Below are 23,441 nucleotides of genomic sequence, written 5' to 3'. Positions count from 1 at the left end.
TAAGATACTGCCCTTATTCTCATAGTGTTTCTATTTAGGGAGGAAAGTATATCCATAAGTAAAAATTATTAGAAGTATATATGTGCAAATATGTATAGTATTTATTTGTTTATTATGATGAGTGCTACAAAGGCACATACGAAATACCGTGGCAACACCAAGGAGGGGACAGTTCCTGGCGAGAGAGTTCCAGGGAAATTTCACAAGGAATGTGATACTTGAACATTAAAGAAATTACCCAGAGATCTCTACCGAAGGTAGATTAATCAACATGAGCAAAACAGCGGAGGTCAGCAAGTGTGTAGTGAAAGGGGAAGATGAGCGTGATCAGAGTGAACAATTATGGGCAAAGTAATATGAGATGGTCTGATGTCATGCCAAGGATCTTAAATAACATCCTATAGAGAATGTATAATGAGCAATGCTTTATAGCCAGAGTTATTACATGATCAAGTTTCTGTTTGTTTTGGAATGCTAACTCTGATGACAATATTGTAGGCCAACTGTAAATAAATAGACTGAATATAAAGTATAAAGGAGAAAGACTAAGGAGAAATCCTCTTGGGGAATGATAGAAATAGAGAAGCCAGATTCTAGAAACATTGAAGAGGTGAACCTCACAGCACTTGTTGATCAGATGAGAGTACAGATTAAGGTGGAAGAATTAGAAAGTGGGAAGAACCAGAACTGACTCAAAGATACTAAACTTGAGGAATAGTGGAGAAGGAGCAGTGCTAATGGAAGAAGTGTGGAGGGCACTATTAGACATATAGATTATAAGGTGTCTTCAACACCTCAAAGGGAAATATTCTGTTATTTGCTAGAATGATGCAACTGAACTTAATGAGAGGTGGATTCTAGAGAGATATTGATAAAATATTTGAGACTCACTGGTGACTAAGTAGCATGAGGGTAGGTATGATAACCTAGAGAGAGTTTATATGGAAAGGAAAGAATAGGAATAATGACAGGGAGGGCCCTGACAAATATCTACGTGGGAGGAACAGGGAAGGAATAGGAGCTTACGAAGAAGACTGAGAAGTGTTTGAAGATGCTGGAATAGATCTGAGTCACTGAATGAAATGGGAAAGGATTGAGCGTATCATAACAAAAAGGAGTGTGCAAATCTGTTCCAAAAAAAGGTGAGGAAAACACATTTGTGGTTGATTGCTTTGTTTACCAAGGAATTCCCAGAAACACATACCAAAGGGAGAAGTGGAGAGCTGGACCCATTCAGCAGGTCACAAGGCCTGTACTAACTCTTAGAAAGCTGGACTGTCGGTAATGAACAATTGAGGAAAACCAGCCTGATCAGAGAGGGGCTGGGAGAGATGTCCCTGAGGAGGTGAGGACGAGGCTGAGATCTGAAGGAGGAATGAATGTTAGCTGGGTGAGAAGGAAATGAGACGATACTACAAAAAGAGAAATTATCAGGTTCAAATTCTTTATGTCAAGAGAGACAAAGCCTGAAAGAAAGTCAGCGAGACTTGAGCTCAGAGCCTCGCAAGAAGAATAAGCAGGAAGTTGAAGAGGCATCAGGGGAGCAGACCAGGGGAGGACCCAGCAGATCATGGCAATTAGGGGCCACTAAACTGGCATTAGGTAGGGAGGGGGATGAAGTTATGTTTGCATTTTGAAATGATCCTTAGTTGGGAAATGTAAGGTGCTCTACAAATATAGGAGTGTAATTTTCAAAGATGACGAATTCCTAAATGATTCTTTGTAAGATGAAGGTTTGAAGCTAAAAATACTCAGGATTTACACAATGAAAGACAGTAAGAAGGGTGTTTATCTGCCCCTCTATTCATCCCAGGGGCAAAGAGCAATACTTGTTTGAAATGTGGAGGCAAATCATTAGTATTAGGAGCTATATATATTTTCTGAAGGACCAGGTAATTATGCCCTTGCTTCCTTTAGAATCCATAAAGGAATCCTTGGAAACAAATGAAAATTGGAAAACTTCTTCATAACCTCGCTCTGCCTTCTTCTCCAACCTCACTGGCTCCTCTTTCCCCTCTTTACCTATCACTGCAGCCGTACGAAGCCACTTGGTCTCCCACTGACATCAGTCTCTCTCATTTTAGGATCTTAGCCTCTGCTCTTCTTCTCTGCCCAGGTAATGCTTATGCATCTGTGCTCTGTGTCACCATTTAAAAAATGCTCCTTTCAATAAGTCTTTTCTGAATCTTCAACATTGAAATAAACAAATACCCTATACTTATGTCCATGTGCACCAAGTATATTGTTTGTTTCCATCCTGTAGGTAGCCAATTCCACCTTGCAGATGTCATTCAACTGGAAGCTGTGGAGAAGGCGGAGGAAATCTGATAGGCTCTGGGCAAGTAGAGGTCCATATAAAGAAAGAGAAAAATGGTCAGAAGCCAAGGAGATCAGGAACAAGTCAGGAAGTGAAATCTATTAGTCTGTTGCTCAGAGAAATCATAAGGGACTATTTTGTGAACATAATGCTCATCTATTTTTTTTAAAGCCCTTAGAAGAGTAACACAGTAGAGGGAAGACCATCACCAACCCTCTGCCAAAATCCAGTTAAGAGCATTCACTAGAAATCTTTCCCATTCCTTCAATAACTGATTTGCAAATAGAAGTCTAGCTAGTCATATAACTGAAGTTGTGTGGAGACTTCAAGGAAGGTAATACTTTACAAATAGAAGAAAGGGATTTTGCTTTCTAGGTGTTTCAGTGAGGGTTGCCTGAAAATAACAAAAACTACAGAGCAGTGGTGGGATTCAGCACCAGTTTGGCAGAACCGATACCGAATTTATTGTTGAGTTCAGTGAACCGGTTGTTAAAATGGCACTTGTATTCAGGGTTCTCTCTAAAGTGGGCACCTGGGCAGCAGTACAATGTGCAAATCACAAATTTATATTTCTTACTCTTTTTTATTTTTATTTATTTATTCATTTTATAGGAGGGAGGAAGAGAGAGAGAGAGAGAGAGAGAAAGGGGGGAGGAGCATCAACTCCTACATGTGCCTTGACCAGGTAAGCCCAGGGTTTCGAACCGGCGACCTCAGCATTCCAGGTCGACGCCCCATCCACTGCGCCACCATAGGTCAGGCTATTTCTTACTCTTTTTTTAAAGTTTATCTGTGCAACAGTGTATTCTAAGCACCCATAGTAAAGTTCGTTTCATCTATAGTGGAAAAAAAATTGTAAGTGAAGACTTCAATCAAGAAGCAATATGGAGCCTGACCAAGTGGTGGCACAGTGGATACAGCATTGGACTGGGACACAGAGGACCCAGGTTCAAAACCCCGAGGTCACCAGCTGGAGCGCAGACTCACCAGCTTGAACCCAAGGTCGCTGGCTGGAGCAAGGGGTCACTGGGTCTGCTGTATGTTAGGTTCGGGGAGGTGTGTAGTGGCTGCCAGAGTTTAACTCTTGAGGGAGCAGGAACAGGGAAGGGCTGATAGGGTCCCTGTGAGGCTGAGAACAAAGAGATCAGCACAAAGCTGGACAAACATCCTGCATTCTATTAGTTAGAGACCCTTATCAGAAGTTTATGTTTGAAAGTCTACACTAAGCTAAACCCTTCCCCTGTTGCTATGCTGCACTCGACCTCCCTAGCGAATAGCTAACTGCCACATCTGCTTCTGTATAATGTTTGCTCACTTAGGATATATAAGGACCTTGTTGTAAGCGCCAGGCACAACTCTTGTTTGCAGCCCTTTGTGGGTACGGTGTCTCTAGAAACCTTGAGAGTTCGTCCCTGCACAGGTTAAACTTAGCCAATAAAGTAAGATCTAAACCCCTGAAAGTCTCCGACGTTTGTTCTCCTGCTTGGTGAATGCAACACTGTAGCCCCGGGTCAAGTCACATATGAGAAAGCAATCAATAAACAACTAAGGTACTGCAACAAAGAATTGATGCTTCTCATCTTTCTCCCTTCCTGTCTGTCTGTCTGTCTGTCTCTCTCTCTCTCTCTCTCTCTCTCACACACACACACACACACAAACAAAAAAAGCAATATGGAAATATCTTAAATAACAGTTTTATTGTTTTTTAGGTATTATTTAATATTTTTATTAATATTGTTAAACTCATAATCTAGTTTTGTGTACCTCTTTTATTGTTGTTATTTAAGTATTAAATGCATGAAATAATAAACTACCTTTCAGTATATCGGTTTTTAATACTTAAAACAGTGGTTAGAGCAGAGAACCAGTTGTTAAATTTTTTGAATCTCACCATTGCTATGGAGGGAATGAAATACCACCTCTGCTCTCATAAGCATAGTGAAATTTGGAGAATAACACTGTGATTTATTGCAACATTTTGATGTTGAGCTGAACTGTGGGTTTTTTTCTTTCATTGCTCTCTGTAATTTATTATTTTTGTTTTAGATGCATACCACATCACATAACCACACAAACTGGTTACCAACACTAACAATAATACCATTTTCAGCAAATTCTTATACTTATTTGGAGTAATAGAGAAGTCAGACTCTAGCAATTCATAGTAATGTGAACATACAATTTACCAAGTGAGATAGGGTCAGATAGTGATATTGAAAAATCAGTTCCAGAACTTGGAAGATTTTACTAAAGTTACAGAGAAGTTAAAACTGTCAAACTTCCCAACAACAGAAATGTGAAGATCAATGGTTGGCCCAAATGGTATCATTTTCACCTTGCTCTGGAAATTAAGGAGCTCTGGGCTGATAAAGCCCATAATTTAGCATGTAGGGTAAATTGCTCAAGCACTTAACTAGTGAGGTACTAATCTGCCTCCTATGTGAACTCAACTGCCTCCTGACAGTAAAATCAATTGAAGAGATTTACCCTGAGGGATTGCTTTTAAAAAGCAATGTAATCAGGAGATAAGGGAATTGATAGGGAGTGCATTATCACAGCCTTCCTCCAGTGTGCCATCAGTTGCCAAAGGCTTCCCACAGCCCTGAGCCCAAGTTGCATTCCTCTCAAGCAGGTTTCATTGAACTCAAGGTATTTGAAGGTCAAGAAACCTTTTCTCACATTGATTTAATCTTGACACTTCAAACCTTGAGGTCCAGCAAATTTGCTGCATTGATTCCAGGGGCAGCTATAAAATTATATATATTTTTTTTAATATTTCTGCTTTTTATGGTTTACAGAATGCATTGAGCTACCTGCTTGATGTTTGTGATGGCTAACAAACTTAAATGTGCTCTATGGCTTCTTAAAATGAATTGTCTGCTTTGAACTCTAGAAAGTTCCAGAAATCCAATATTCTCATCTTGTAAATATTCCATTAAAAGCAAATAACCATTTGTTGCTTAAATGAGGTAAAGATAGTTGTGGTGCCACTGCCCATTGCCACATGCTATGTCTTGAGACCCCCCACTTTCATTTCTACAACAGGGAATGCAGTGTGGTGTGCCAGAAAAGGCAACCATTTGTCAGTGGGAATCACCAGCACTCCATAGCTTACTAGCTATGTCGAATAGGGCAAGTGTTTAACTTCCTGAACTGTTTTCTTACCTGTATCCTTTACCACCTGTCTCCAAAGGTTGTTATGAGAATTGAATGAGATAACAAGGTAAAGTACCCAGTGCAGGCCATTACACAGAAGATTATAAATAATATTTTTCTTTACTCTTTTCTTAATCTAATGTTTGGTCTGAGTGTTAAGTAACAAGCACACCTGGAGGAATGTCAAGAACAAACACCTACCCCAGAACTGAAATTTCCACTGTTCTCTCTCGACACATTCTGTAAGCTAGCTACCTGTAAAGCCAGTAGCCAGGGCTACTATCACAGCCGCCTGGCCCATGCAGGTTCGCATTGGATTCGGACAGTCGGTAAAGAAACAATGGAGCCAAAAACTGGTGGGCCATCATCTTTAATCCTAGCTTGCACCCGGCGGGCAAGTAAAAACACACACTGGGCTCCAAAACCCACTCACAGTCAGTGCTCACAAAGCTACTGACTTATTCGAGTTTTCTAGAATCAAAGGTTTCTAGCTCACCAGACTTATTCACTTCTGTTCCCCATCTCCTTCCTTCTCCCTGCACACTGGCTTCTCACTCAATACTCCGCCATCTTGGCTGCTTCTCCTGGCCTCCTCCACATGACCTTTCTCTGCTCTCCTCTCTGCTCTCCCCTCTAATGATAATCTCAGGAACCAACAGAGCAAGATCCCGTTCTGTCCCCATTTATAGTGTAGAAATCCAAACCTTTAATCCAATATACAAAATAAGGAAGTCTCTAATACAAAGTCACTTAACTGGGGCATGATGGGATTGTACCAACCCACATCAAAAAAGGTGGGAAAGGCTTAATCCCAAAACCAAGCCCCAGGCTACAAGGATCCTGCCTGCCCAGAGCCTGCCCCCAACACACATTAATATCACCTGGGTGACAGCTTCCATGTAGGCAACGCCATCTTTAACAAAGTGAGCATAATATATTTTATCTGCCCAACATACCTATTCTATCAACTCTTCCAAATCTTTGTCTCTAACTTTGTCTCCTCATACACCTACTCATCTCCACTTGTGTCTGTCACCATTATTTGGGAGAAAAGGATGTTAATGCAATTGTGGGGATTATGATGTCTAGTGTTAAATTATGGCTATTTTGTAGTTATAAATGTATAAAGACTTTTTTATAGAAAGTTCTATAGCTGGTCAAGCATAGTAACCTAGAATAGGAATAATTAAAATATTCACTGGGTCTTACTGAGGGTCTGTCACCAAACTCCTACCAATCAAATGTCAAAGGGCTTTTCCATTAGACCAGAACTAGAAATTGGAAAACAATCCTGTGATGTGGTTACCTGCATCATACAAGGATCTTGAGTTTAAAAGAGGCAGGAATTTTCCAAGAAGACAGAATAATAATCAGATGCCACTTAAATGTGAATCAGACAGAAGGTTAAGGAGCAAGGAAGCTAGGCAATATTAAGAAATATTATCCCTATTAAGTTGTACCATCCCTTTAGGGTTAAAACATAATTATCTTGGATTGGATTACTAGAAAATTAGCCTCTTTGAAGTCAAGCAAGCTGAAAACAGCTTTATAGAATGCTAAAAATTCAGACATGAAAACGACTTTCAGTGTTACTTAATCATCCAAAGCTTGGATGCCTGGTATAATATCCCAAGAAATGATGCCTCTATTCCAGAACATTTCCAATGACTTCAAAATAAGTCACATACCATTAAAAGATTTTTCTGTGTCTTGAACTAAAACTGTCTCCCAGGAAGTTCTTTTATTGGTTAAAATGCTAACACTCGAGTCTTAACAAAAATTCTAATTATATGTTAACACGATAATGTTTCAAATATCAGAAGATAATTATCACATCACCCAAGTTTTCTTTTTTACAAAATATTTATTCTCATTTCTTTTAACAGATTGTTTACATGTCATGGCTTAACCACTTCAGTTACTCTTTTATATCTCTTGGCTACTCAATCTGTCTAAATCCTCTTCAAATGACCCACTGAAGCAGAGAAGAAACAAGGTTATAACCACTCTCTTTCTAGATATCTATGTGTATTCTTACAACCTCTAATGACATTCCTTCTTGTTTGAAAGCCTCATCATACCATTAGTCGATTGTGTATGTACTGTCAGCTGAAACCTTCTATCTCTTAGAGTAGAATTTTTGTAAACTAATAAAGAAACATTTATTCAGAACCATTAAATTTCAGCATATTGGATTCAATCTACCCTACAGATAATAAAGATTTTTTGGCTATAAATTCTGTTATCCACAACCTAGATGAGTAGACCTAAATCTTTTTTTTTTTTTTTTTTTTTTTTAGCTAACACTTTTTAAATTTTTTTAATTTTTTATTTATTTATTCATTTTTAGAGAGGAGAGAGAGAGAGAGAGAGAGAGAGGAGAGAAAGACAGTGAGAGAGAAGGGGGAGGAGCTGGAAGCATCAACTCCCATATGTGCCTTGACCAGGCAAGCTCAGGGTTTCGAACCGGCGACCTCAGCATTTCCAGGTCGACGCTTTATCCACTGCGCCACCAAAGGTCAGGCGACCTATATCTTTTTCAAAATCATTACCAAAAATATAAAATATATAAAAAATGACAAAGAACAGAAACTTTCCTCCAGTTGAAGAGAAATCCACAATTTTATTTGAATATTGGAATCAGTCTGTATGTCTGATTCCACATCTTGTCCACAAATTAGGGGGACTTAGATTTCTTGATAAAGTACAGATATGTAGTATCATTTTGGTTGCACTGCCTTCGCAAGTTCAGAAATCCCATCAAAGAAACCAACAAAACCAGTCTAGTATGACCTTGTGTTAACCCATTCCATGTCCCAATGATCATTTTCCAATTCTGGTAGATCCCAAATCTTTGCCAAATAAGCCACCTCCACTGCTATTGTGGTCATGCATAAAAATAACATTTTTTTTATTTTTCTAAATAAATACTAATATATTTTAAGATAAAAGTATATGATATCTGAGATTGTGTTAAAATTATCAGCAAAAAGAAAAGGTTACAATAAATTAATAATTCATATGGTTAAATATTAACAGAAAGGCATATTGTGTTTATAAAGATCACCTTTAAGGGTTTTTTTGGAATAATTGCCCAACTCTGACTCCCACATCTTGCCCAATTTCTGAATTCCTCTACAATAGCAAACACAGTTCAGTTAATTTGTTTAAATTTATTGAGTACCCTAAGGTATCATTTGCTTTATAAGATTTGTATTCATTTGAACTGCTAATTCTCTCTCATCTCTTAATTTGTTCTGAGTTTGTAGTTTCCATTCAAATGTTTGCCCTTTCATATAGATGGAATTATATGGTTTGTTCCTTTTTTGACTGTCTTATTTCACTTGGCATAGTGTCCTCAAGGTTCATCATGTAGTTTATGTCAGAATTTTCTTCCATTTTGGGACTGAGTGATGTTCCATTGTGTGTATATGCCACATTTTGCTAATCTGTTTGTTCGTCCATGGACTCTTGGGTTGCTTCCATGTTTTGGCTGTTGTGAAGGATGCTACTATCAATGAAAGTATACAGATATCTCTTTGGGACCCTGCTTTCAACTGTTCTGCATGTATATCCTGGATAGAGTTGCTGTACTATATAATAGTTCTTCTTTTTAAGGAGCTCCTGGGCTGTTTTCCACAGCACTGTACCATTTTACAGCCATTTTGCATCCCCACCAACAGTACACAGGGTTCCATGTTCTCCACCTCCTCACCAACACCTGTTATATTCTGTTTTGTTTTGTTTTTCCTAATAGTACCCACACTAATGGGTACAAGAGGATATCTCATTATAGTTTTGATTTACAGTTCCCTAATGATTAGTGATGTTGAGCATCTTTTCATATACTTGTTGATCATTTGTAAATCTCCTACAGTGAAATGTCTATTCAAGTCCTTTGCCCATTTTTGAATCAGGACTTTTAAAATTATTGTTGAGTTTTAGAAATTATATATTCTGGATATTAACCCCTTATCAGATATATTATTTGCAAGTATTTTCTCTTATTCTGTGGGTTGCCTTTTATTCTGTTGATATTGTCTTTTGATGCCCAAAAATTTTAAATTAAAAAAAATCCAACTTGTCTATTTTTTCTATTGTTGCCTGTGCCTTTTGTGTCACATCCAAGAAATAATAAGCAAAGGATTTTATAAAAATGTTATCCCAAAGTCATCTCATAATTGAGCAGGTGATAAAAATAGATAGCATTGCTTTTTAAATTCAATAAAATCTGATAAAGATATAAAATATGACTTTTTTTCTGAGAACTTTAAAAATACCTTTTAATACAACCTTTCTTTAAGAGACATTACACTTCGTCTAGATTTCTTCAAGAAATCTTACATGATCAGAAAGCATTTTATTCTAATTCTAATTTCTGGTAATATTATTATGCAATACCATTTTAAATTACGGTATCTGCAATAGCTTGGGTAAAGTTTTCCCTTACATAAGCAAATAACTCGAATATTTAGTGCTATGGTTTTTAACTTGTGTTGAGGATTAGCTTTGATTTCTTTTCCATGTTCTTTCCCCTTTCAACAAATAGTCTAGTAAAAATGGTATTGTTTCAACAACTTTAAAAACAAAGGGAAAATAAAAAATTAAAGTCCAATTAGAGGCTTCACATAATTCCACACGTAATTTTAGAATGTGGATGGCATCAAGGTGGGTCTGAAGAGCAGGGACAAAACTGGCTAGTCCCTAAATGAGAGGGTCTGTGTATCCTACAGATTAGTACAAAGGCTAACTTCCTGAGGTGGGCAAAGATAAAAACAGGGGAAGGTCTAGAATTATGGAGGCCCCAAAACAAACAGTATTGACACAAAGGAAACACCAAGAGTGAATTGTATTATAACCAATAGGTTAATTACTCTTGGTTTCTTCTACAGTCTTTGCTATAAATGGAAAAACACATGAGAGTGGGGGTCTGAGCCCCCCCATGCATCTTTTCTGGCATGGGTGGGGGTGAGCCACCATTTTCTTCTGGGTTGGCTGGAGTAGAGTGGTCCTTGTCTATACATTTCTGTCTTGTTGAACTGAACTGCCCCTTTCCTGATCCTTTCGCTAGAGACAGCAGGGTTTTTCTTTGTTTCTTCTGTGCCCTGTGGCTTTTCCATTTTGTGATTTTCCAGCTCCACCTCTAGGGTATATGAGCCAAAAAAGAAAAGCCAAAGAACTCATCATCATTTTCCCTTAGGTCTAGAATACCCAGCGAGTCTACCTTCTTCCTTCCAGCTTTCAGAGCCTTCTTATGTTTCTTTTATACATGATGTCCAGAATTTTTAGTTGTGTCCATTCCATCTTTCCACAAGTAAAATCTATTCTTCTGTTGTTTAGCCCCTCTGAATCATTTTACATGCACAGCATATATTTGGGTTTTCTTTTGTGAGCCAAATTGATTTTTTTTTCTTTAATTAAGAGAGTTAAATCCATTCATGTTAATATGACTGATAGATTTGGTCTCATTTTTATTTATTTATTTTTCTATTTAGACAATTAAATTTAACAGGGTGACATTAGTCAACAAGAGCACATAGATTTAGAGCAAACATCTCCACATCATTTGGACAGTCAATTATGTTGTGCACCCATCACCCAAAGTCAAATCATCCTCCATCACCTTATATTTGTTTCTCTTTATGCCCCTCCCAACTGTTGTTATTTTGTAATTATGCATATTTTGTTGTATTTGCTGTGTCTTTGTGAGACGTATATAGTCTATATGTTCTGTTTATTTATTTATTTATAATTTATATCTAGGAAGGTTCATATTTGTGTTCTAGTGGTTATCTTTATATTTGTTCCTTTTTAACCCTTTGAGTAGCAAGGTTTTTTTCATGCTCACTGACCCCCAGGAGTGAGTTTTTATTCAAAAATTGAAATTAGTTCCAGTTACAGTTTTATTAACTTAAAGTCATGTTTGTTTGATAACCAATTTATGGAAAAAAGTAGAACATGCATTTGCCTTTTTTTAATGTTGACTTACACATTTTAAAAATAAATCAATTGTACTCTGGAGAATCAGGAGGCTTGAGGACATACATGAACGTTCATACTACTCAAAGTTAAAATATCTCTATTTTCCCATTTTCTTATCTAAACTTTTACTATCTGTTTTATACTATTTTTAAGCATCAATTTATGCCCACCTAGTTCCTACACAACCATGAGCTTTTTCTGTCTTTTATATTTCCTTCTTTGTTCTACTCCATTTTTCAGCTGCTTAATTTTTACTTTGTCACAGTATATAATATTTCTACCTGCATCTTCTATGTTTATCCCATATTGTTTTAGTCTTATATGGACATTTACATATTTTAATTCACTCATCCTTTAATGCATTAATTTCTTTGCTGATGATTTCTCAATCATTACTTGGTTGAAGTTTGTTCTCTACTAAACTCCTCAAGAAAGGCTGCTGAGTGAAAACTCTCCTAAGCGTTTCCTCGTGCACTGGCGGTGGGAATGCGTGTTGGTGCAGCCACCGGGAGAACAGTTTGGGAGGTCCTCAGGGGATTGAAAATGGACCTTTCTTGTGACCCAGCAATTCCACTTCTAGGTACAGATCCAAATAAACCTAAAACACAAATTCAAAAGAATATATGCATCCCTATGTTCATTGCAGTGTTGTTCACGGTGGTGAAGATAGAAGCAGCCCAGGTAGCCATGAGCAGCTGAGAGGATGAAAAGCTGTGGTGCCTGTATGCAGTGGGGTGTTGCTAGGCCGTAGAGGGGATGAAGCCATACCATTTTCAGCAGCATGGGCAGATCTGGAGAGCATTGTGCTGGTTGAAATGGGTCAGTCAGAGCGAGACAAATACCATATGATTTCACTTATATGTGGGATCTAAAGAACAGAATAAACAAACAAAATAGAAACAGACTTATAGAGAACAGACTGATGGTTGCCAGGGGGGAGGAGGGTTAGAGAAATTGGGTGGAAAAGGTGAAGGAACTAAGAAATACAGATTGGCAGTTACGAAACAGTCATGGGGATATAAATTGCAGCACAGGGAATATAGCTGATGGTATTGTAATAACTATGCATGGTGCCAGGTGGGCACTGGAAATAGCAGGGGGACACTTTGTAAAGTACATGATAGTCTAATCACTATGCTGTGCACCAGAAACTAATAAAAATAACATTAAATGTAAAGTAGAATTGAAAAATAAAAAGAAAGCCGTGATCGCCCACTCTGTTGAGTGTGGAGATGAAGCTGACGTGGGAGGCGCACAGGGACGGGCAACGCTGCCTTTCGCCCGGAGGCCACTGTGCAGCCTCCTTCTCGATTTTCTCTTTCTTGCTCTAAATATATTAAAGAAATTTTATTTTATGTTATTGTCAGTGGCATTGTCTGCAAACCTGAGCATACTTAAGCCTTATGGGCATTATTCTCACACTTAGAGACCAGCAATTTTCAACCTTTTTTATCTCAAGACACACTTAAATGAATTACTAAAATTCTGCAGCATACCAAAAAATATATTTATCAATCTGAAAAAAAATAGGTATAGTTTTGTTTCATTTGCAAAGATGGCTATTGTTGTGTTGGCTGTTATGTTTTTATTTGACAGTTGAAGGGAAGGAGGTCATTACCTCTGACTAAATAGCCAGGTGTTGCACATTTCAAAAACCCTTCCAGCACATCAGTGTGCTCTGGCACACCAGTTGAAAATCAATGATATTTTCATCTTCACATATTTTTTATTGATTTGTGGCCCCTTTTCTACCACTTATATATATCTTTTGAAAATCTGAGTTTGCTGGAGATCTCTCTACGCAACAGTCTTAATTTCTTTTCAGAATTGCTGGAGTGTTATCAGATGGATGGTTTTAAAGTTTACAATATTCAAAATCAGAATAGTATTTGTAAGAAGTTCCCAAATCTGCTGTCATCTTCCCATTGACATAGCATGACATTATATCATGCTTATGTTTTCCTTCATCTTTTTCGAAATCTACCCTCATGAAGTCTGTAGCACACAGCCTACCACACCAAATTACCCTCAGTAGTTATCATGAAATCTAAGATGTCACAGGACTTCTCCCAAAGCTTCTGTTCTTCCACTTCGTCAACAAGTATCTCCTAGATGTCAGAGGCAGACCTCAAGGAACTATCCTCCTAATGGCCTATCTTATGGGGGATTGTTTTCAGTTTCTCAGAGAACCTCATAAGCTTGCATGCACTCAGCTTCTTAGCAACTTAAAAGTCAAGCAGACTTTTTAATATCTGAGTGCCTCCATCATGAATGTGTCTTGACAAGGTCATCTTTTGAGTCTCCATCAAAAGCATAATATCTCTTTCTTCTATCTGGCCAGGAAGCTTAAAAAACAATCCTCCAACAATATAATTTCTGATTCCCCCTTCAATTTTCCTCAACAATAGTCTACACCAGTGGTCCCCAACCCCCAGGCCACGGACCAGTAGCGGTCCGTGGGCCATTTGGTTCCAGTTCACAGAGAAAGAATAAATAACTTACATTATTTTCATTTTACTTATATTTAAGTCTGAACGATGTTTTATTTTTAAAAAATGGCCAGATTCCCTCTGTTACATTCGTCTAAGACTCACTCTTGATACTTATCTCGGTCACGTGATACATTTATCCGTTCCACCCTAAAGGCCAGTCCGTGAAAATATTTTCTGACATTAAACCAGTTCGTGGCCCAAAAAAGGTTGGGGACCACTGGTCTACACCATTATGAATTTCTCGACTGGTCTATGTATCCTTGACATATAACTACTTCTCTAAACTTTCATCACAAAATGTCTTTCTTTTAAAGGTATACTATCACCATCTTTCCATTTTGAATTACATCTCAGTGAATCTCAATGATAATTCTGAAAGTATTTCAACTTCTCACCATTAAAATATCACTATGTCTTTGTTCCTTTCTTATGTTCTTCAGAGGCAGATAAGTGTTGGAGGCGATAATTTTGGCTTTTATTACCATTGCTGATTTTTCATGAATCACTAAGCATCTCCTACATTCTTGTTGCTACCTTCATTTTCCAAAATTACTGTCTACACTAGTCTATTTGATTATTTGTCTTCTTCTCCTTCATATTTAGTTTAAATCTCAGTCATATGGTTTTGAGATCTATCTTTACACTAGTCAAAAACTCACCATTCTAGGGTCTCAGTTATGGCTGGAAAAAAAATCTAAATTCTATTTCAGCAACACCTCTACTTAGCCATCCATTCAACATCAATGTATTTGCTCCCCAGACATCTACTGAGAGAGCACTCTGCACACCTGCTGTGGTAATAACTGGGAACACAATAGTGGAAAGACAGACAAGGTCCCCATCCTCTAATGAGTGTGGGGAAATAAGTAAACAGGTAATTTTAATACTCACCTGTGGTTTCATTCCCCAGACAAGAAGTAATAAGGACACCCTCTGTGTATACAAAGTTTTCCATTTCTTATAAAACTTGTACAGCATTTTTACTACAAAAGTCTTTTTGATAGACACAATCAACCTTACATGAGTCAAGAGAATGAGATGATTTGTGGGATTTGATATATTAGTGAGAACTCTATGTCACATTTCATCTACCTGATCCAGGAAAAAAGAACACTGTCCAATTTCTCATGTCAGGTTTACATACAATTACCTTCATGGGACTGACTCTATGGCCTGAATGAGAAGACACCCATCCCCGTTAAGCATCTCTCCCTATCTGACCTTACAAAAGGCTTACCTGCATAGACAAGGACCTAATAATTTACTGATTGCTGAGGGGAGCATGGGATGCTACCATTTCTTCATAAGACCCAAATTCCCCTTTTCTGGAAAGGTCCCGGCCACACAGTATAATTCAAGCTAAAGTATATATACCTTGCTTCCTCCTGTGTCCAAATCTGCCACTTACCAGCAGTTTTTCTCTCTCATTTCTTCATTAAAACTTTCCTCCTTCCTTTTTTCTTTGATCATTTCTTCCCATTAGATGGGTAATAACTCATTACCTCTCATTAGTTAGAGTCTAGGGAGCCTTGTACCTCCATGCTTACTCCTTTATAAAAATATACACTTTCTAAAGGAAGGAAAAAATCCTTACTCATCTTGATATAATCCCTTCTCCGGATGCCTTTAACACTGGCACAGGGCCTGGAGGTTTACAGGCAACAAGTCAATACCTACTGAGGTCACCTGGGGTGAGCAGAACAGAGAGAGCTGAGAGCTCACATAATTGGCCGGGCCTCAGGCAGGAAGACAAATATCTTTTAGGCTTAAACACACACTTCTGCTCTAATGCACACACTGTAGATTGTCACAGGAAATAAAGCCCTTTCGAGTCTCCCTTAGGAAATATCCCTTAAACTCCTCGAACTCATACTGCCATCAAGGAAGCCAATCACACGGCCCCTTTCCCCTTACCCTCTGCTCTCCTCTGTTTGCAGCTCGGTACCTAAACTCTTTCTGTCCTTCAGGAGCACTAATCACAGCAAAGGTAAATCTACCAACCACTTCTCAACAATTTTCTGCTACTTGCCTATCTGTTTTCTCTAGACTTCTTAGTCAGTATGGAAGACTATCTTCTCACAGCTTTAAAAGTTTTAAACATAATCTACTACACATTATTCCTTCTAAAATATAAGCAGGAAGTAGCAGGTGTATATGGCCGGGAAAGTGGAAAGAAGTTTCTGGAAATGGAGGTGTTGGATGTAAAACTCAGTGGGTGTCCCCTGCAAGATAGTGAACCCTGAATATAAATGTAATAAAATTTCTGTGCATATCTAATTAGATGACTGGTAGGAACACTTTATATAGGTCATTTATATTTCTGATTGAATATGCACTTATTTTGCATAAAGATAACTAATTATCACCAATAAAACGTTCCATAAAATTTTTATTTTTGACCCGAGTGAGAAATATCTAACATACTAAAATTGTGTCAAGAAATAAAACGTGAGTTTACATTATCCTGGACCCTCTGGGTGGACGAAGTGAAAGTAGCTGGCCAGGATTACTGGGAGGACACTCCTGGGGAGATGAACAGGCAGGTGGCTGCGTCTAATCTTGTAAACATGCCGCTAGCCGAACATTTGCTAAACAAATTAATGATGATTGCTAAGAAGAAAATCCATATTTATGTCCTTATACCAATATGACTGGTGTTCTTATAAGAAGAGGGAATTTAGACACAAGCACAGAAAGATTATGAGAGTACAGCCACCTACCAACCATAGGAGAGATGCTTCAGAAAATAACATTTCTGCTGATAACTTGATCTTGGACCTCCTTCAGGCAGTGAGAAAATAATTTTCTATGGTTTAACCACCCAGCCTGTGGTATTTGTTATGGCAGCCCAGGAAGCTGATACACGTGGGGAGGGGGTGATGATGACAGCTTTTCCTTTTGTTCACTCATGGAACACATGATAGATTTAACCTTATTGGTTAGTGTGTCTTCCTGCTGGGGCTTTCCTTGGTTTCTAAAATTCCTTATCCCTTTAGTATTAAAACACTTTCCTAACTCAACATATTCCCTTGCATATTAATATTGACAATAATGGATTATTACAAAGAATAATTCATTTGAAGTGGAGGAATTCTTATGAATAAATTTTCTCTTTATTGTAGCATTTTGTTGCTAAAACTACAGGTCAAACTTTGTACCTATGATGGAGTAAATTATCTTGATAATTTGGAAATATGATAAAATATGAAATAATATATAATATGTGTCTAGAACCTTAAGAATATTTTGCTATGTGACTATTACTGGCGATTTTGAAGACTTTTACTTGATTTAATTAACTGGCTTTTTGTTTTCTTGAAGTTTTGTAAATTGCTAACTTTGGAGTATTCTCATTGATTCTACCCTGATTATTATACAGGAAAATATAGACTCTACTATCGTTTTAAGTGGAGAAGTTCTTTAGAACAAAAGCTAGGAATTTGAACACTATCAGTTAGTGCCATGGTTTGGAAAATGTCTGACTTCTCCAAATAGAGTAGAGGGGAGTCACTCTATTATTATTTTTAAAGGGCATGGGGGAATCTAACTATTGAATCTTTCATCTCAATGTTACATAACTTGCTAATTTACATTATGTTCGAGCTATTTGAAAGCATTCTTAGAAATGGATATTTGACATGGTATTCTCATTTTTAAAGCTGCTTTGCAATAAAAAGGCCTTTCCTTTCTCAGTCCCAACCTCCATTTTTTGGGCTCAGGTGAGTGAACAATTGAGTTAAAGAACTTCAGTGCTCATGCCACATCTATTCATACATAATATAGTGTGTCCATAAAGTCATGGTGCACTTTTTTTTATTTTTTGTATTTTTTTTTTCTGAAGCTAGAAACGGGGAGAGACAGACAGACTCCCGCATGCGCCCCACCGGGATCCACCCGGCACGCCCACCAGAGGGCGAAGCTCTGCCCACCAGGGGGCGATGCTCTGCCCCTCCGGGGCGTCTCTCTGTCGCGACCAGAGCCACTCTAGGGCCTGGGGTAGAGGCCAAGGAGCCATCCCCAGCGCCCGGGTCATCTTTGCTCCAATGGAGCCTCGGCTGCGAGAGGGGAAGAGAGAGACAGAGAGGAAGGAGAGGGAGAGGGGCGGAGAAGCAGATGGGTGCTTCTCCTGTGTGCCCTGGCCGGGAATCAAACCCAGGACTTCTGCACGCCAGGCCGATGCTTTACCACTGAGCCAACCGGCCAGGGCCTCATGGTGCACTTCTGACCAGACACAGGAAAGCAACAAAAGATGATAGAAATGTGAAATCTGCACCAAATAAAAGGAAAACCCTCCCAGTTTCTGTAGGATGATGTGGCAGCTTGTGCGCATGTGCAGATGATGAAATAACACCGTGTATACAGCGGAGCAGCCCACGGCCATGCCAGTCGAGATGTGGATGGTACAGAGGAAAGTTCAGTGTGTTCTGTGGCTTGCTAAATTCAAATCCATGACCAAAGTGCAATGTGAATATCGGCACGTTTATAACAAAGCGCCACCACATAGGAATAACATTACTTGGTGGGATAGGCAGTTGAAGGAAACCGGCAGTTTGGTGGAGAAACCCCGTTCTGGTAGGCCATCAGTCAGTGACGAGTCTGTAGAGGCTATACGGGATAGCTACCTAAGGAGCCCTAAAAATTCTGTACATGAGCCCACATCGAACTGCACTAAATAGTTATGAAACTGGGAGAGTTTTTCTTTTATTTGGTGCAGATTTCACATTTCTATCGTCTTTTGTTGTTTTCCTGTGACCAGTCAAAAGTGCACCATGACTTTACGGACACACTATATAAGAACCAAGGAAGTCAATGGAACAAGCCTAAGGATAGTAAAAGAATGTATAACACAAATTAAGACAATTTGTTTATGGAAAATCCTGCTCCTTTTTTCTTACCCTTTACTCTGTCATGCGCCCTCCACCCCAGTTGCTCCCTGGTTAGTGACTGGCACAGTAATCGCAGGAGAGTGACTCCCCTCTTAGAAAGACAAGTAGCCTTCCATGTCCTGGAATTTCAGGTTGGGTTTGGTGCCCTGAACCCTCATACTGAGAGATCACAACCCAGATTGGGAGCAACTGGCTGAGAGAAAAAGCTATTTGTTTTTCTTTTGAACTATTAAAAGACTCTGCTTGTGGATATATTTTAGACAAGAGAGGGAGGATGCATGAGACACTGTTCTGTTTTCTGCTGTAAAATGGAAACAGTTCAAAGAGTAAAACCTTTTGTGATGGTTGATGTCTCTCAAAAATAAGCTAGACCTCTGAAGTTGGGAGATGCTTTCAGTCTCAAAACTGATTGTCAGAAAAGTATGTTATGTTTGTCTGTTTATTATATCTCTGTTCTGATTAAACTCCAAATTTTGCTATAAAATTTTTTAAGACAACTTTAGTGAACTTTTTTAAATCACTATAATTGAATAAATAAAAAAATTTGTAATTTTAAAAACAATTTCAAAAAACATTTTTTTAAAAAAATCTAATATTAAAGGAGGACAAGTATTCAACCTATTGATCTGAAAAATATATAAAAACAGATAGAGAAAATAATTTTAAGACTGAGTTTTTATAGTTTTGAAGAAATAAACTTTCAAATTAAATAGATATTTTTTAGAAAATCATCCAAGGAGAATCAAGAAGATATTGATTCCATATACAACCACAAAATAAATTGAAGTATTTGTCAACATAATATATACTTCCTTAAAAGATTTCATTGTCTTATAGGTTTACTATTGATTTTTTCAAATATTTTAAAAAGTGGTCATTTCCACATCATTAAATGCTCCCAAAGCCTTAGAAACCTGTAATCGCTGCACAATGCCCTTTATAAATCTAGCAAAATACAGATTTTATGAACTGTCAAGGAAATACACTTACTCTATAAAGCAATTTTATCTATAAATATAGATTCAAAATTTCTAAATAAAATGTCACTCTATTGTCCAAAAGCAGATATCCATTTGATAATATAAGCTTTTTTCTCTCCTAAAGCAAGGGTGACACTATACTATGAAATTTATTAGCATAATATATTAATAGATCCAATAAGAGACTCCAAATAATGATCTACTAGTTGGAAAACTGGCCCTCATACACATAGGGCAAAGAGAGGCAGAAGAAAAAGGAAAACCTCTCCAGATTAGTAGGTGGTAGATTCAAGAATTAAGAAACTTACCAGGCTTTTCTTGGACACTGCAAGAAATAAATCTTCAAAATCACCCACCAGAATCTTAAAAGTTTATAAAGAGACCTTAACGGGTTTGCTCATATCTGGAGGTCACAATAACACCTTACTCTCTCCAGCTTGCATCCTTGGGCCATCTTCCAGTGCAAGAAAAGCAAGTGGATGCACATTCCAAGGACAGGGAAGGGATGAGGAGCCTCTATTTGCCTGGCTCCAGATCATGGTCATATATGACCCCTCAATGACCTCGTTCAATATGACCTAAGCAAGTGCTTTGAAGAAACACTCAATAATATACAAAAGACAATGCTGACATAAATTCCTAATAAACTGTTAGGGAAAGATCTTTTTATAACTTGATAAAGAATCTTTATCTTTGACCAATATCCATCTCCATCCTTAACATCTAAACACCAGAATCTTTCCCATTAAAATCAGGACAGCACGAGGATGTTTCAACTATCTCTCCTGGAAGTTCTGGTCAATGTATTCATACATTGAATAGAAAATGAGTTATAAGTATCAAAAAAAAATAGAATAACATGAGAACTTATTAAAATGTCTCTTGGAAATAGGTGCAAAAAAATTTATTTAAAAGACAAGTGTACAAAATCAATTGCTTTCCTTTACACCAGTGAAACCCCTTGTCTCCATGCCATTGGGTGGTGCCTGGCCACCTTGACTCTGGCTGTGGCTATGACTTGCTCAGGCCGACGTGTCACTAGCAAACTTCACACAATCAGAATCATGAAAAAATGCATGTGTGTGTTCCTACTTTTCTTGCCTCCTCTTTTTGATGAGTCAGCATGTCTCTGCCTTTGCCATAAACTGCATGCCCAGCTATATTGGTGAAAGATGAAATTAATCAGGCTAAGTCAGCCTGGTCACACCAGATAGCTTGCCAGAATAGCTGTCACCAGCTGACCTCTGAATATTTGAGAGCTACTTGTCCTGGCCACCTAACCTACCCACAGCTGACCCACAGACCCATGAGTAAATTCAGCCAAAACCAAACTCCCCAGCTGGCCCACTAAGTATCAAGCAGAATAACTGCTTATTACTTGAAACCACTAGATTTTATGATTATCTGTTAATTAGAATTACTATCACAATAGATAACTGATATCTGAACTATAATATTTAACTTTTAAAAAGGTCTACTCAACTCCGCCTGCCGACCACAGTTCCAGCGGCCAGTGTTGGTGACTTCCTATAGCTATCACCAGTCGTCTGCTTCCTCGTCCTTCAGGGGCCTAGACGGCGGCGCCATGCCCTTTGGAGCGGGAGGCAACTACAGCGCGCCTAGCATCCACCGGGGATCCGGGGGCTATGGCGTATCAGTGTCCTCCGCCCGCTTTGTGTCCTCTTCCTCTTCTGGGGGCTACGGCGGCGGCTATATGGGCGCCCTGGCCCGGTCCGACGGGCTTCTGGTGACCATGCAGAACCTCAACGACCGCCTGGCCTCCTACCTGGACAAGGTGCACGCCCTGGAGGCGGCCAAGGGCGACCTAGAGGTGAAGATCCGGGACTGGTACCAGAAGCAGGGCCTGGGCCCGCCCGCGACTACAGCCACGACTACTGCGGGACAAGATTCTTGGTGCCACCATCGAGAACTCCAAGAATATCCTGCAGATTGACAATGCCCGATTGGCTGCGGATGACTTCCGAACCAAGTTCGAGACAGAGCAGGCCCTGCACCTGAGCGTGGAGGCCGACATCAGCGGCCTGCGCAAGGTGCTGGACGAGCTGGCCCGGCCGGAGCTGACCTGGAGATGCAGATCCAAGGCTTGAAGGAAGAGCTGGCCTACCTGAGGAAGAACCACGAGGAGGACATCAGTGCGCTGAGGGGCCAGGTGGGTGGCCAGGTCAGTGTGGAGGTGGATTCCACTCCCGGCATTGACCTAGCCAAGATCCTGAGTGACATGAGAAGCCAGTGTGAGGTCATGGCTGAGAAGAACCGGAAGGATGCTGAAGCCTGGTTCACCAGCCACTCGGAGGAGCTGAACTGGGAGGTCGCTGGCCACACAGAGCACCTGCAGATTAGCAAGATGGAGGTCACGCTCCAGAGTCTGGGGATCGAGCTGCAGTCTCAGCTCAGCATGAAAGCCGCCTTGGAAGGCACACTGGCGGGAACAGAGGCTCGCTTTGGGGCCCAGCTGGCACAGATCCAGGCGTTGATCAGCAGTAGTGAAGCCCAGCTGAGTGACGTGCGCGCTGACACCGAGCGGCAGAACCTGGAGTACCAGCAGCTCATGGACATCAAGATGTGACTGGCGCAGGAGATCGCCACCTACCGCAGCCTGCTCGAGGGCCAGGATGCCTACTACAGCAACCTGTCCACCGGCAAGACTGCCTGGTCCGATCTCCTGGGCTTCCTGTCTCCCGCAGAGGGATGGATGCTTCTGGGTAGGGGCATGGGAGGGGAGGGACCCTTACCCTTGGCTTTTCCTTTGACCTGTCAATCAAAGATTTTGGTCCAAGGGGGGAGAAAAAAGGTCTACTCATAGTAACTATAAATATCTGTTTAAAAGCTACTGAGCATAAGCCTAAGATGACATATGCCAATCTAGCATGTAGACACCTGTAAAACCTTAACGAAACATGCAAAAGAAGATTGGAATAAATTAAAGAGACAGTCCTGCCTGACCTGTGGTGGTGCAGTGGATAAAGTGCCAACCTGGAACACTGAGGTTACTGGTTCAAAACCCCAGGCCCTGGCCGGTTGGCTCAGCGGTAGAGCGTCGGCCTAGCGTGCGGAGGAGCCGGGTTCGATTCCCGGCCAGGGCACACAGGAGAAGCGCCCATTTGCTTCTCCACCCCTCCGCCGCGCTTTCCTCTCTGTCTCTCTCTTCCCTTCCCGCAGCCAAGGCTCCATTGGAGCAGAGATGGCCCGGGCGCTGGGGATGGCTCTGTGGCCTCTGCCTTAGGCGCTAGAGTGGCTCTGGTCGCAATATGGCGACGCCCAGGATGGGCAGAGCATTGCCCCCTGGTGGGCAGAGCGTCGCCCCTGGTGGGCGTGCCGGGTGGATCCCGGTCGGGCGCATGCGGGAGTCTGTCTGACTGTCTCTCCCCGTTTCCAGCTTCAGAAAAATGAAAAAATGAAAAGAAAAAAAATAAAAAAAAATAAAAAAAAAAAAACAGGCATGCCTGGTCAAGGCACATATGGGCATTGATGTTTCCTATTCCTCCCTCTTTTCTCTCTCTCACTCTCGCTCTCTTCCCCCCCTCTAAAATGAATACATATAAGTAAATAAATAAATGAAAGAGACAATCCAATGCAGAATGGGAGGTTACTATGGAAGATCTGGAAC

At 39.8% G+C, this 23,441-nt stretch overlaps 1 pseudogene; it reads left to right on the top strand.

Annotated features, from left to right (window-relative positions):
• Positions 1-568: 568 nt before the first annotated feature.
• LOC136311713 (keratin, type I cytoskeletal 19 pseudogene) lies at positions 569-22,637 on the top strand (annotated as a pseudogene).
• The last annotated feature ends 804 nt before the right edge of the window (positions 22,638-23,441 follow it).

Source organism: Saccopteryx bilineata, chromosome 8 (assembly GCF_036850765.1).
Source record: "Saccopteryx bilineata isolate mSacBil1 chromosome 8, mSacBil1_pri_phased_curated, whole genome shotgun sequence".
Lineage (NCBI taxonomy): Eukaryota > Metazoa > Chordata > Mammalia > Chiroptera > Emballonuridae > Saccopteryx > Saccopteryx bilineata.
The sequence above is the reverse complement of the archived record's forward strand: the minus strand, read 5'-3'. Positions and strand labels throughout refer to the sequence as shown.